Consider the following 15,842-nt stretch of genomic DNA (forward strand, 5'->3'; position numbering starts at 1 on the left):
TTTGATAGGTCAGAAGTTCTTTAATCAGCCAAAAAAAAGCACAGGGAAGGGAAAAGTGGGGGGGAGGCAGATGTATGGCACTGTCTCTCAAAATACTACATAAATTTTAACTGTTTGAATGTGTTTTCAGGCAGTGCAACAAAAATAATGGAAACATCTTTCACCTTACCTATGTGCGTGCACCAGTATTTTTAAGGGAATGTGGAATACTAGTTTATGCTTCAGAGAACATCAACATTTGAAATATTTTTGATAGTCTAATGCATGTTTCAGTACTGTGGTAGAGGAGACACTGGCTTAGTATTTAAATGTCTCAGTGGCTTTAAGGATACTAGAATGGCATAGGGTGTTCATGAAACTGATCTGAATTTAACGAAAGCATATGTCATACAGTAATTTGTGTTTCTAAGCCAGTCACAGATTTGTTCTTCCAAACCACTATAATCAAAAGGAAGGGAGAGTTGATTTTGGTGTACGTCAGGCTATTTGAAAGGGGCTTGAATGTAATTTATATTTTGTGTGATACATTCTTATCCAAAAGCCTTAATCCAGAAAGGTTTCCATGTCCTAGTCTCCTATTTATATGGAAATGCTTAATTAGTATTTCAGTATTTAAATTCAGCAATCTTTCCTTCTGTATTTATATTTCAGATACTCACGTTCTGTCTTGTGCATTTATATGTAAGTGTGCAGATTTTTTCCAGGGAATTACATTGGCATCATACCATAACCATGCTGGCAGAGGATCCCTCATTTGCATGAAAGTTAACATATGGGCAATTGAATGAAGACATTTTAATCAGTGAAAACATGGTGTTTGGTGACAAAACTAAGGAACTGGTGGAATGACCCTGAAGCTTACATTGAATAGAATAATATTTGCTGTGCAGTCTTTAGAGGTCTTCTCTTGGCCAAATTAAATGTGAACCAGGATTATGTTAAAACCAAAGAAACAAAATGCCTGCATCATGCTGTTTTAAACCCTGCCAGTACTTTCTGACAAGTTGTGATATATGAAGCTGTATTCAGTATATGATGAAGCATTTTGAGGGGAAAAAGTGTTCTGAGAATCAAGGAATGTGAAAAGGTTTCCAGAAATATCACTAAAATAAGACATTGTATCTTCACTGGGAAATCTAGAATAGTTTTTTCTTTGTTTTTCACTTTTTTGAGAAATAGTATGATCTTTTTTCTTAAAAAAAAAAAAAAAATCTAGTCTGAGACGTCAAGGTTTTTGCATTGTAGCAGCAATGGGAAAGGCACAACTTGAACAGTGGCATTTTCTGTAATGCTGTTTTATCCCACATCACCCAGTACATTCGTTTTCTGTATGAGGGGGAAAAAAAACAAACGTCATTTACTAGCCCTCACATTGAGACTGTCAAAACAAGCGCATTAGGGCTGCCTTTAAAAGTACCTAGAGGTGCTGTATGGTTATAGCCCTTACACACTCCCTGAGGAGGTAACTTCTGTTACCTTTCTGGTAGAGTCTGGCTGCTGCTCAGTAGGTGACAGCACTGCCAGCGTTAGGCAGGATTTGCCCAGAGGATGAGGGAAAGAGGTGGTGGTGACAATCACAGGAAACAGTGGTGGAATTTTGCCAGATCACTAAAATTATATCCTAAAATGCAACTTAAAGAATGAAGAAACATATGTAAACTGGTAATTGGTCAAGAGGAAAAGCAAAACCAGCTACTGAATGGCTTACCCTTTGGAGTACTCCAGCACTAAGCAGTTGAGACTTTTCTTGATTGGTTTTTAGGCCCAGTGATTTGAGTTTTGAAACTGGCACATGATAGATTTAGGCTGAATTTAGTTTGACTGCTTTAACAATCAGAATAGGTTGATGTTATTCCCATAGCTTTCCATTGCAGCATTAGTATCTCGCAGTTTCTGTTGCATTTAGTTGCTTTAAAGGTGGGGAGTATTCGGTATCACGGTATTACAAATTGAGAATGAAGACAGAGGTTTACTTAACCACAGTCGCATACAACGTCTCATGAAGCAGAAAGTAAAGCCAAAGGGCATATCCCTGATGTAATTAGCCTGATGTGATCCCTGAGCGGCTGTCAGTGAAATATCTCAAGAACTGAAATGCATGTCAGTGCAAAGCTGCACCTGGCCCAACAGGAAGAAAAGCCAAATAGCCCCAGAGAAACTTTAGGCTGTAGTGTTTTTCTACTTCGGCTACTGGCTTTGTGTTACACCATGTAGAAATTACAGATCACTTGCAGCTGGTTCTGGTATCTTTACATGTTGCTCACTCTAGGTCCTTGCTTCATCAACTTGGGATCGTGACCTTTAAGGTATCCTCCTCCTTGTTCTGTTCTGTAGCGATTCTCGTTTGCAGCATATGTTCAGATAGATAATTTGGTCCATTAGATATTGTTTTTAATTTCTTTAACACTACTTAGTGTTGAAATCAAGCAAGCACGGTTTAGGGTTTTGTTTCTTTGTTTCAGCTGGTCTATTAACCAATGTTGAAGTCCCACAGATTAAGATATTTAATTTCTTCATTTTGCTGGTACGGTGACACAGCTATTAGACTAGCAGTGTGTCATCTGACAGTTATGTTGATGTTGAGACATTGACTGCACTCCTCTTCCTCATTTTCATAAACATTTCTGAAAACTTCTGTGCCTATGTAATGCTGGGGAAAAAAAATGAGAACATTGTGAAAAAGCAGCAACACAAAAATCAAGGAAATAGAAACTAAGGAGTCACTGCAGTGTGAATGGATAGGAGGGGGTGTGTATATGTATCTGTATATGTAAAGTCGAGCCAGTATTTAACATTATTTACCATCTTGTAGTATCTGTAACACTTAGATTCTAGACTTTCAGGTCTAGAAAGAACTTTGGCTTCCCAGACTGTTTTTCATCTTCATAGTTTTATTTAAAAAGTTAAATGAAAATGGTAGAGCCATTTCCCTGAAAGACATTAGGAGAAAAATGTTACTAATAGATGTAAAATGTTTCCAGCTGGTTCTCTGTGAAGTTTTGATAACTCTGGTGTTGGGGAAAAGCTTGTGATTTAGAAGATTTGACCCCTTTTTCAGAGAAAAACATTTCAGTCTATCTACAAACAGTGTACTCCTTTAAAAAAAAAAAAAAAGTTGGGCCTCTTGCACACATCAATAGCATTCTTACTGTTAAAAATCTGGACGTTGTGACTGGTGAATATACTTCCAGTTCTCTAGATTTTCTCTTGTGGAACAAACATAAAAGTTTAATCGAGGAAGTACAGTAACAAGTAATAATAATAATCAGTAAGACCCTGCTGCTCTTGATCTAGAAAGTCAATTAGGCGGAGACAAAAGATTTCTCTGCTGATTTTTTGTAGATTCTGTTTGCATCAGAATCCTTACTTTGGAGGCAGAAATTATAATTTATTTGGCAAATCCCTTTTAACAATACAGATGATTACCAATAATTCAATTTCTGTCAAAATATTAAAATAAAATTTTCTGATAGGCAGTATTCACTTGTGTAAATAATTATATGTATCACCAGAATTTATTCTGTGAAGATCTGAACTGTTCTGCATGTGCATCTTCATATAATTATTGGGAAAAAAATGTCTTTTCAGTCTTGGATATTGAATATTTGATATTTTCAACATATCAAAATGACTGATATTTGATGTACCTCAATGGAATGCTCTTATGGAAACTGCCAGAGAGGCTACACAGACACTGTGCGCCAGTGTAAACTCTTTCAAATTCCTTAAAAGAGTTGAAGAAAAATTCAAATGTAAAGCTATTTCTCGTACTCTGGTCCTAATCTTCAAGGAAAGTCTGCACAATGCATTTGAAAGACAAGCAGAGTAATGAAATAGAGATCTATCAGATCTTAAAAATCATGAATTTTGTGTTTTTACACTATATAATTTTCCTGTTCACTTCAGCTAATCCCCCCATTTTTGTACCTTCCCTTTAAGCTGGGGGGAAGAACAAGGTGATGAATAAATCTTGTTCTCCTGTACTGGGTGCTACCTCCTTTCCTTCTCAGGTGGTCTGATAAACATACCTAATTTCAACTCAAGATGATGATTTTCAGCTGGCATCAATCAGTGAACACTGCTGCTTTTATTTCAAGTTTAAACAATGGCTTTTGCTTTGTAAGTTTACAACTCATTTCCAGCTTTGTGACTAGGTGCAGTAAAAGATGCTGATCCTTGTTCAAACCTTGCCTTGCTAACTTCAATCCTTCTTGTAGTAATGCTCACATCAACACTGAGATGATTGCTCCATACAGATTAGATTCATTTTACTGACAGAACACACTCTTTCTAAATAGAGCATCCACAGCATTGCTTATTATTAACTGCCTACACAGAAACATTTGCTTGGTTAGAAAATGGCATGACACTGTTCATCAAGCCTTTTAGTAATACTTCAATATGCCTGCCAGAATGGTACAGTGTTAATGTTATGGATACTGAAGTTGCGTTCCTCTGTTAAATTGCTGAATTTTCTGGTGATATTGAAGTTACTACACACCTCAAAAATCAAGTTTTTCAGTGACTTTAGCTTCATCACATTGAATTCAGATTTTGAAGAGTAAGATCAAAAGTCACTTTTTGTAAACGTTGTAAAATTTGAGGAAGTTGTTAGATGAGGCTAAATTACATACTAGTTGTCACTGTTACAAGTCCAAAGTGTCTGAACTTACGTAATTTTGCAGCCAAACTTTGAGCATAGAAAAGCTACTTGCATAAATGTTTATTATATATAATATATAGACTAAACATCAGGATTCCTTTTTAAGTTTTTCACTTCAGGTTTCAGAAATACTATTCTTACTATACTCACATTTAAAAACTAACAAAAAATTCGTGAAGCTTACTACAGGGGGATACATCAGGATGCTGATAAGTGTAAGCAAGTGATATCTGTGTATGGCAGCAGCTTTCTGTGTCTAGTCATTTATGTGATTTTTTTAACAGAAGATTGCTTCTAAGACTTCTATCAAGAGTGCTTTTTTCCCTATAAAAATTAGCCTTTTTTCTTTATCATGACCTGAGGAAATTCTTGTCAAGTTTATATTTATATCAATTTGAAATTTGCTTTCATTATCAGCTACTTTGTATTTATCAGTTCCTAAAGCTTTTTTTTTCCATAAATAAGGGTTCAGGGTAAATGTTGATTTAGACTCTTCTGCATAGCTTTTGTAGGTCAAAATCTTTTTTTCTTTCAAGTCTTTCAAGTACAGAATTTTGGGGTTTGAAGAACATTGAAGAGCAGCACTGTATGTAAAAGTGAAACTTCTTAATAGCTGCCTTCTTTTCTTTTTTCTTTTTGTTTTCTTTTGCCACTGGGGGGAGCAGAAGGTTCTCACAAGCTTCAGGGAATGGAATAAGATTAAGGCCTTAGTGCTGGCTTGAGGGCTGCTGACTGTGGACCATTCATGTCTGGCATACGCTTGAAAATCTGCTCTACACTGAAAAAGCCCTAGATTCTTGCTTGATATTTTATTTTTTTATTTTTTTTTCTTTTTCAGATAGTTGCTTTCCAAATTGGGATTGGATCACAAAGTATGCTTTACGAAAGGAAAGGAGGAAATTATCCTCTATATTACTGATACCAAGAATTGATTGTGGCTGGTGTAAGCTTTAGTAAAGTCCTAAAATTCTGCTCTGAAACTTTATTATAGCTGTACCTAATGTAAGTAACTACATTGCTCAGATTGGCATGCAGTTTGCTGTATTTAACAGAAGGTGCTACAGCTGAGCAATGTAGGTTTTTTTTATTTTAATTAATGTACACATGGCTGTTGTTTTAACAGCCATTTGCTCTAATCCTGGTCTTCCAGAAGTAAACCTAAAAGTACTCCTTCCATTCTCTAAAAGCACTGGAAGAGAGGAAACAGTTTGATTTTTCATTGTTACTTTTTATTTGCATAGAATCAAGGGCTATATACTTTTAGGGTACTATAAACATCTCGCTTCAGAAAGGCTAACACCTATAAGTGCTGCTTCTGTTTATTCCCAGACAGTTTTTTAAGTTTCTGTCAGTGTTTTATATATCAGTGTATTTCAGAAAGTGTCCCACAGGCTTTTGGGGCCTTGCCTTCCCTGCTAAAACTGCTGAACTAATGTTCAAGCTACATGCAGATCCTACTGCATATCTTTAACCAGTTTGATGTTTAGGGCAGAGCTAGATGTTCCAGTTGCAAGCCCAGATTAGGCTTTGCCTTTGGAAAAACTTGTTCTGTCTGTTCTGCCAACAGTCAAAACTCCTACTTCAAAATTCATTAATTTTGTTGTTCATGTTGTACAGAACTTAAATGAACCAAGCAGGACAAGGATAAAATGCTAGAACAACACATCAGTGCTTTCAGGGGTAGATTTACAGCAGTTTAGAGGATATAGCCAGAATGGCAGAAGCCAGCCAGAAGGTCCTGGAGCATACCTGCTAGCTGGGCTTGGTTGCAACCAGGACTCCTGATATCTTTTCCATGGAGTTATTTATTGTTCTGCCTCTTCTTTTTAATTTTGATGAACATAAGCTCCCTCAAGGTCTCTCCCCCTTGCTCTTTTTGTTTTTTAATATTGCATACTGTTATAAATTATTTTCTGAATTGTTTGAAACAGCTATGGATTCTTAATTTGAGAACATAACCATTAAAAAACAACTGACCAGACAAAAGCAGTTCAGCAACCTTTTCTTCTTAGAACCCTCTAACCTAAGCAATATTTTTATTTTACACACGTGATGAAGAAAAAAACGAAACAACAAGTATTGCATTTTATTAAAGACTAGGGCTTTAATAGTCCATGTTGCTATGAATAACCAGACATTTGGAGCTGCTTGCTCAGCTGAGCTTAACTGTCATTTAAAAATAATTAGTAACTCTCATGCATATTGTCTACACTTCATTAGTATCCAGACAACATAGATTACATTGTGTTACTCAGAAATTGCAATAGTCTGTTTCTTTAAGAGATTTCTTCATTAAGTAGAGAGACTTCTGTTTTTTTTTTTAGGGGGGCACCATTACAATCCCTTCTCTTTAAAGAGTTTTGTGGTCTAATGCAGATGAGTAGCTTATGGTTTACTTTTTTCCTGTGCAAGGAAATAGCTCATTGCTGCTTGGGTGAGTTACATGTGCAAGTCCATGGAACCAGGCGACGTGCATCTGAGGGTGCGCAGTGAGCTGGCAGATGTCATTGTGAGTGGTTTTTATCAGCAATGAAAGGTCTTTGGTTTTTGTGGATAAACCTGATGACAGGGAAAAGGCAAGCATTACAATTGTTTAAAAAAAAAAAACAAAAAACCAAAAAACAACAAGGAAGGGGATGCAGGGAACTGAAGACCAGTGAAGTTCACCTCTGTCCCTAGGAATATTACGGAGCAAATTCTCATAGAAACTATTTCTAGGATTGTGAAGGACCTGGAGTTAGTTAAATAGAAACAACTAGCGTGGATTTGTCAAGGAAAAGTCATGCTTGACCAACCGGACTACATTCTGTGATGACCTTCAAGCGAGGGGAAACCAGTGAATGTCACTTAAAACTTTTTGATGTAGCCTCATGTGGCATCCTCATAGCCAGTGAGTTCATGGATAACCCTGGCCTTGGGAGAAGGGATCATGCCAGAGGGCACTGCAGCTACGGAGACACCTCAACAAACTGGAGGGTGAGCAAGCTGTGAGTCAGTGCCTTGATCCCATCTGCTGGGATGGTGAAGGCTAACCGTATGTTGAGCTCCATTGGCCAGAGTGGTGATTGTCGTCAGGTCATCACTTTCAAAGCTGTCTCTGGAGTACTGTATGCAGTTTGGGTCCCAGCAGTATCAGAGAGAAATGTGTGAGTCTAGCACAAGAGCAGTAGGCCTCTGGTTATGGGTCCAGAGCATCTGATGTACAAGCAGCAGCTGAAGGCTTGTACAGCAGAAGAGGAGGCTGAAACAGGGACGTGATTGCAGTCCTTTGCTACCTAAAGGAGCTTTGTGAAAGAGGCATTCTCCTCAGAAGTGTGTAAAGAAAGGGCAAGAGGCAGTGGTCATGAATTGAAATGAAGTACATGCTAAACGGTTAAAATAAGTCTCAAAGCTATTGAGCACAGAGAAGCTGTGGAATCATCATTCTTGAAGATTTTTGAAACTCAGCTCAACATGGGCTTGTGCAACCTGATCTGATTTAAATTTAGCTCTGAGCATGAGATTGAACTTGATGACCTCCAGGGGTCTTGTCCAACTTGAGTTTTTGTACGTCTTATTTATATGGAATACCTTTTGACTTAAGGTTTTTATGTAACATAGCACTTGTCTTATGGACCGTCTCAGAATAGTCCATTACGGTCATCAGAAGCACATTCCTTAAACCAGACTAGACCTTAATAACAACATGAACATACAACCCTAAATCCAGTGGAAAATATAGGTAAGGTTGCCATGAGGTCATCTGTACCTACGTGCCTAGAGCAAATTTATTTTCCCCCTGCTTCTTTGACACAGTTACATTATTTTGTCTTTATATTCGCCTGACTGCAGCATAAAATACTTTTTCTCTCTAGTTGAATGTATCAAGGTAGGCTTACTGGAACAGTCCATAACCCTCTGGAGTAATGTGTTCAACAGTGGCAAATTGTGGCTAGTTGCCCTCCTCTGGTTTAGATTTTTAGGGACTTGCATTTTTATGATATTAAGCTACTTGTTTAAAATTTAAAATGATTCAGCACTGGATGCTATCTCAGTTTGCAGGCTGTTCGGGAGTGGAGAGCTAGTTTTTTTTGCTTTGAAGTTTTGTTTTGTTGTTGTTGTTCGTTTGTTTTTTACTGAACCAGAAAACTGAAAAATAGTGAAAAGCTGATGTAATTCAATACTAAGTTTTTCTCATTCAAAATTAGCCCTTACTGGTACCACGGTAAGGTACCATTCCTTAGTAGGAACTAACCTGGTAGTTCTCTCTTTCAGCTGCCTTAGTCTGCTTGCCTGTGTCTCCAAACATCATATGCTAATACTTTATCAAATCGTACTCTGAAATCAGGGCTGGAGGCTATTAATGAAAGGCAGATTTTTTTCTGGAAATAGCACAGATCTTACAAAGAGAGGCATTAATGTCTTGGAACTAACAGGATTAATTGTTTCTATGAATCTTATATGCTAACAAAAAAGGAGGAAAAGATTGACAACTTAATTTTGAGCAGAGCATTAATTTTATACATGAAACATACTAGCAGGTGAGAGAGGGAAACATAGTCTCTGTAGTATTGACCACTTAACCTGTGATTGATGGTAAAACTGGTAGATTTCTGGAATGTTATTTTTTGGCTTTAAATCTCATATTCCAAACTGTTCCCAAAACACTTTTGAACTACCAAATTTTGCCATTCCAAGTGTGACAGATACGAGAAATTGTTTCAAAATAGGTCACTTGCCTTAAAGATGAGATTTTGAAGTTAACCTCTTTGTTAACGATCCTAACAATCTCATTAATGAGACCAACTTAATTAAAAAAAAATCTAACATTTCTTGGACAAGTTGTATCTACTTTTTCTAACTCCGTTATTCACCTTTTTTAGTGTTTATCTGTGCAGCTCTGAATCCCCTTTATATAGCCCTGTCCCACCTCAGATGGTCCACAGGGTCAGATGAGGCATATTCCTGCAATCTTCTCTCTAAAGTGCATACTTACACTGGTAAACTTTTATTTTTGTTCCTATTTAAACTAATAGTTAGAATTAATTGGCATAGGTATGTTACTTAATCATATTCTGATTTTGCTGTCTTTCAGCCTTTTCAGGTTGTAGATCCTTTAGGAAAGGGAGAAAAAAATCAGTGGAAATGCAGACTTCTGCATGCTTTACCACAGAAGTAGACACAGGACACAAGGGCATAGAGATTTCAGGTTAGAAGCAACTGCAAACATACTGGATGCTGTTCTCAGTCTCCTCTTGTCTATTTTGTAACAGATACTTTGTCGTTTCAGGGTATGACCTTACATTTGTGCTCCTGAATTTTGTTCTATTTTCATTCTTCTTCCTCTGGGTTATTCATTTCTTTTCATGTGAAACTCATCCATTTCTCATATTTTATCAAATACCGCTCATATGTCTGATGCCCCCTGGCTTTATGTCACCAGCAGACTTCATATGCCTTTTCTTTAGTTACTAATGAAAATACTAATTTTAAGTTATCCCTCTGAAGAGGATTGCATTCTGGCAGTAGTCCTGTGTGCATCAGTTGGTTCCTGTTTTTGCACTTGGCTTCCTCTCTTGAACCAGTTTCATCTCTGCCTCAGTGGCTATCTGCGTGCATTATCTCCTTTAGTTCACTCTGCCTCCCAGTTCCTGGGATTGACACTGTTCACTTTGAAAAATGGGATAGAATATTATTCGGTTCTTGGACTCTGTCTTGGCTAGCTCTCCTTTGAACCCTTTTCCATCTGCATACCAATTCTTTTTTTTCTGTCCACAAAATATTTTTAGTATCTAGATCTAGTTGCAACTTCTTCAATTCAGAGGTCTGTGTTTTCTTTTTGGTTTGTTCTTCTATCCTTTCCCTAGAATTTCTCACCTTACTCATGTTGCATTATTTTGTTTTTAAATGAGTGATTTATCCTGCTGAATTTAGAATCTTTCTTTTGGGAGGTCCATTTCTTCATGGATCACAGATAATTTTACTCATGTCAAATAATTTCTGGTCTTTTCTGTACTGAGAGGCCTGCACTGCCCTCAGTTTAGCTGACTGAAGGCAGTGCTTAACAGCATAACACTGTTGATTCTTAACCAAACCTAAATATGATATTGCTATTTCAGGGCTGTTTAAAATCTGTGGGCTGTCATATTTAAAATGTGCTACATGAATTTGAAGCTATTCAGTAAGATAATCCTTTGTACTTCAGACTTTAATAAGATCTCTGTCCATATCCAAGTCTAAATTTGGGGGTTTGTAGAAGACCCCGGCTGTCCATACAGCTGAAACTCTAGTGTTTTGTTCTTGCTTTTTGTTATTATTTTTGTGAAAGTACATTTGGTATGAATAAATTACATGGTATGCAATTCATCTCCTTTTTTATTTAATTTTTTGTAGTAGATTGTTAGTCCATATTTTTCTTTCCTCTGTAAAAATTTTCTTCAGCACCTCTGTTTTGGTTGTTCCTTTTCTTTCCGTGGTATTCCTCATGGTGTATATAGCCTCACAGCCTGTATTAGTAGTTTGGAAGCATCCATTTTGGTATCAAAGTTCCTGACCTTAGCATAGGAGGATTACTTTCTGCTGATCTTTTCGTCCAGTTTCCTAGTGGAATTAGGCAAGTGCTTTCTGAGGATTGTGAGTGCTCCAAGGTGTTCTGTTTGACTGGCAGATAGAGGAGTGAGGGCTGGGGAAGGAGAAGGTGAAGAAAATGAGAAAGGTGGTCCTGCTGTGGGCTACTAAGCAGAGCCAAGAACTTCTTAGCTAGATTAGCTGGAGCCCCACAGAAAGATGTCTTGTGCTCTGGGACGTAGTCCCTGTACTAGTCTCTCCTCCTCCTCCTCCAGCTCGTGAAGTGTCATTCCTCTATTTTATGAATATACAACAGACAGACTTTTCAGGGTGAAGGTAAATGAGAAGAACATATTTGAACAACATTGCCAACATCTGTTCTTTTTCACTTTTTCTGGCTAACCCACATTTTGTCTAACCCAAGACACGCTCCTAAAAAATCTTTGCTATTAGCTCCTGTTGGAATTTAATGCTGTTGTTAAATATGTTGTCTTCCATCATTTAGAAGCAGGGATTTTATTGGTAGATGGGAGTTGATGATTTGGGGCTGCAGCAACATTTCAGAAGTATGTGACATCACTTCAGTATCAGCTTTCTCTGGAGGCTAGCAATCCTGACAGCTAAGTTGCTTTTTCTCTGGGTCAGGGCTGTGCAGTACTCATTGGGGAGCAGCTTCAGATAGGAAAGGGCTGTACCTCACGTCTTGGTGTGCATTTTGTTGTTTGCATGTCAAGCTTTTAGTAAAGATTGAATTTCATTGGAGACTGGTGAGTAATTCTTATTCTTTGATGTACATTTTAACAACTGTGTTTTGGTTGGTTTTTTAGACATAAAACATTTTTCCTTCTTTGGAAAAACAAATTTTTCAAATGCAGTATTCAGTGATTCACAATATATGTGGAGTAACACAGTATTTATAACATTCAAAGTTAAGATTTTAAATAGAAGCCTAATTTTATGTAGAAATTGTTCACTGATTTATTACTTTCTGTGTATAACTTCCAAGATTTTTATTCATATGTAATCTAGTAGATGTGCTCATGTTTAAGAGATTGAATGTAGCAAGAATTATTTGAGCTTTTTTAATTAGCTTGCAACACTGAGTGGAAATACTCTCAAAATAGAAACTTGAAGTTGCCTTATAAGCTGTATGTTAAAATAAGGTAATTTTAATAGTTGACCATCTTACAAATGTTATCTTGGGGGTTCTGTATGTGTGTAGGAGGGGGGCCAAATGGAATAACAGATGCACTTCCAGTGAGTATATGTATCTATATCATCTGCCTGGATGTATGTTAATTTCTCTATGAATGTCATATATTGAACTGCAAAATCTGTCAGCCTAAAATTGGGACGGGGAGGGGAGGACGACAACACAGAACTGTATCCATTTACAGCTTAAGTTTTAAATGACTGAAATACACTGTAGTTTCCACTTCAAGGTAACTGTTCTCTCATTGCAGAATAAATATAAAATACGTGTCCTCTTCTCTCCTCCCTAGCAATCGAAAGCCTAGTTATAAAAGTGCTGCAGTATTACTACATTTAGAAATCTTGGCAGATTCCGATTTTCAAAGGCTTTGTCTTCTAACATGTGGATAATCTTCCATATTAGAGTTAGAAAATTACAGCCCCTCTGTCTGCACAGAGGTATTTTAAAAGAGAAAGCCAGGGTTTTGCTGTGTCACTTTGGTGATTTTCGTTTTGTTTTAAGGTCTTGATGGATGAATACATGCAAAAGCATCTTTTTTTTCATATGTTTGAAGATTCTGGGAGTAGTGAAACTCATCTTGGTAGAAGTTAGATATTGATTTCCAGCAGGAAATCACTTCCAGATTGAATTTAGATGGGCTGAATCAGAGCTTTATGTAGCTCTGTGGATATAATGCGTTAGCCTATGCTCAAGATAATGTCTTTAATGCATCAGCTGACAATTTTTATGATACAGTACTGTGATGATATTATATTGCAGATACAGAATTGATATATTTAGTATTTATGATACTTGGCAGATTACTATTAGCATAAAAGTTCGCTTGTAGCTGAGCCTTAATGTAGATGGTTGGCTTCCAACACAGAAGTGAAAGTGATAATAGTGGTAAATGCTTTTTAAATACTTTTAAAATATATTGCTACAAATATACCTATTTATTATGTGGCTATAGTATTCAAAAATATCTTAATGTTTATTTTTAATGAGATTTTTAGGATACCTACTTTGCTCTTTTTTAAGCTGAATGAATTTTTATTGCCAATTTGTTTGTTTAGTGTAATTTTGGGCTTAGCTGAAACAGGCTTTTATAGGCAGTTATGTCAGCTTCTGTCTGTCTTCAAAAATGTTTAAAGTGTGCTTTTCGATACATGTGAACCCTCTTGAATGTTCTATTAACAAGTGGAAAAGGGTAGAGAAGTTGTACACAAATCAGTTGTTTGTAGATTCCTAGGTTAGGAGTTGTATGAGTTGTGTGACACAAATGGCTGTTTTCTTGTTCGGTTGACTGGAATATAAGAATGTGTGTAAACTTCTAATTTTCAGCTTCTCTTTTACCAAAATAAAACATGCAGCTGTACTTCTAAATGAATCAGGATCACTTGCTCAAGTCCTTTCCAGGGGATTTTTTATGATACAGTAGTGTAATGTGCTTAAATCCTTTCTGGGGGTGTAAAGAACATGAAATGAGAGGCCTTTCTTAAATGTAAATGTAGGTCTACGGATATTTATTACATTGGTTAGTTTTATCACATAATTGTTAATATGAAACTCTGGTTTTGTTGGTTGTCTGAATAGCACCATAGCGAGTCTGAGTTACTGCTGTGATACTGGGAGTTTTCCAGTTACTTTTTCTTTCCTATAGGAGTAATAGTCTTGCTCACAAGTTTCCCAATCTCTTGAAGGATTAGGTTTCTGTTCGTTTTTTAAAGGAGAGAAGAACACAGTTTAAATATGAGTGAGCATTTTTAAGTCTTAAAGTACATCTTGACTGAAATGTGTGGCTAACTAATGAGTTAAAAGAGAGGAATATGTTGGTGTATTTTAAAAGTATACGTTACCTAGCCAAGTGATGGAAAGACACTTCCAGCTTAGCTTCTGAACTGAGCCAGTTTCATAGGTCTTTTTTTTTCTGTGGTGGTTTGTTTTGTTTGTTATTGTTTTTTTGTTGTTTCTGTTTTTTAGTGCCAAAAAATGGGGAGTGGCACTTGAATACGCTTATTTTGTTATTTGAAACTGCTATTTTATCTAAATAATAGGTTCTCTAAATAAGCATAAACTGTGGACATTCATTGCAACGTGCTTTTTCCCTTAACTGGCTTTAGAAACAAACTTCAGTCATGAAAAGAGTGAAAGCTATAATACTACCAGAAGTTTTCAACAATTTACAAGTGTGGTGTTTATTTGGAGCAGGGGGGGAGAGTGGAGAGAGGAAGAGACAAATTTCTGATTTCATCTGAACAGTGAAATAGTTTAGAGCAATGATCATTAAACAAATTCTTTACCTCAAAATATCTTCTGCCTAATGAGAAGTATGAACAGCATTCAAGTATAACCACTTGTTCACACTTGTTCTTGTTAAAGCTGATGATTTTATTTCTTGATGTTAATGTGTTACTTGATTTTTCTCATACATTGATCTGTAGCCTTTCCACTTTATGAAGAAAATATTTGTTTATATAAAATACACGTAATGGGATCTGACTTTTAACTTAGCTTTAAATCATGAAAAATGATTTCTCAATCAATATTTTTCATGGTTGGAACTATCTAAATAAAAGAGAAAATAAGTTCTGTCTGAGGTTGATAGCCGATTTTGGCTTGTGCGTTTTATGCCCCTTTAAAATGTATAAAGTATGTATATAAAAAAAAATGTTTAAAATGTATAAAGTGTTATTTTTTTTAATTTGGATGTTTTTGCCTCAATTATCCTAAACGTCATAGCTAATTTTCTCTGTTTATAGGAGAAGGTTTGGTGGTGTGGTCTGGGAAATAAAAATTTTTTAATTATTTTATATTAAGGATTTGATGCTGTTGGCTCTTAACTTTTGTACAAATAGCATCTTTGTTTTATTCAAGCTAAAAGATCATAAAAACAAAGCCATATTGAGTGGTCTGACAAAAGTTCCTTCCTTGTCAATTTTAATTTTTCTGATTTTTGAGTTACTAATGTTTTAGAAGTCCTGGAGCCTACAAAGATTTATTTATCAGAAACTCAAGAACAAAGCTGTCAGTCAAATACTCAAACAGCTTCTTAAGTTCCCCATATGTTCTTGAAGAACAAAAATGGAAGTACTCCTTCTTACATGCAATGCTATTAAGACAAAACTTGGGTGAAATTGAAAATGTACTTCAGTACATAGTACTGAAATAAATCTGGCTTTAGTCTCTTTATTTCCTTTCCAGGGTTATTCAGGTATTGGGTGGGGAGGACACACATTTCCCTCAGGGCCTACCAAGGAGGGAAAGGATATGAAGAGTGGAGACCACACCAAGCTTTTTGCTGACTCTTGCTAGCTTGGCAGAGTGTTTTCAGACTCCTTGCCCTGGGTAGCTAGGGAACATGAGCAAATTGAGTGTTATCACATCCTGCAGTCAACAGACATCTGGAAACTTCCCAGCCAAAGTCAGTAGTGCAGCCAA

General features: G+C 36.5%; 1 protein-coding gene across 21 annotated transcripts in view; it reads left to right on the top strand.

Annotated features, from left to right (window-relative positions):
- Nucleotides 1–15,842, top strand: part of PLEKHA5 (pleckstrin homology domain containing A5) — a 170,171-nt gene that overhangs the window by 68,095 nt on the left and 86,234 nt on the right. The window contains exon 1 of one of the 21 annotated variants that reach the window (XM_040564152.1): nucleotides 11,870–11,976. The exons of the other annotated variants lie outside the window; for them this stretch is intronic. The gene's annotated coding sequence lies outside the window, so the exon portion shown is untranslated. Of the gene's footprint in view, nucleotides 1–11,869; nucleotides 11,977–15,842 lie in introns of those variants that run through there. 21 annotated transcript variants of the gene reach the window in all.

The sequence above is a fragment of the Cygnus olor genome, chromosome 1, assembly GCF_009769625.2.
Source record: "Cygnus olor isolate bCygOlo1 chromosome 1, bCygOlo1.pri.v2, whole genome shotgun sequence".
NCBI lineage: Eukaryota > Metazoa > Chordata > Aves > Anseriformes > Anatidae > Cygnus > Cygnus olor.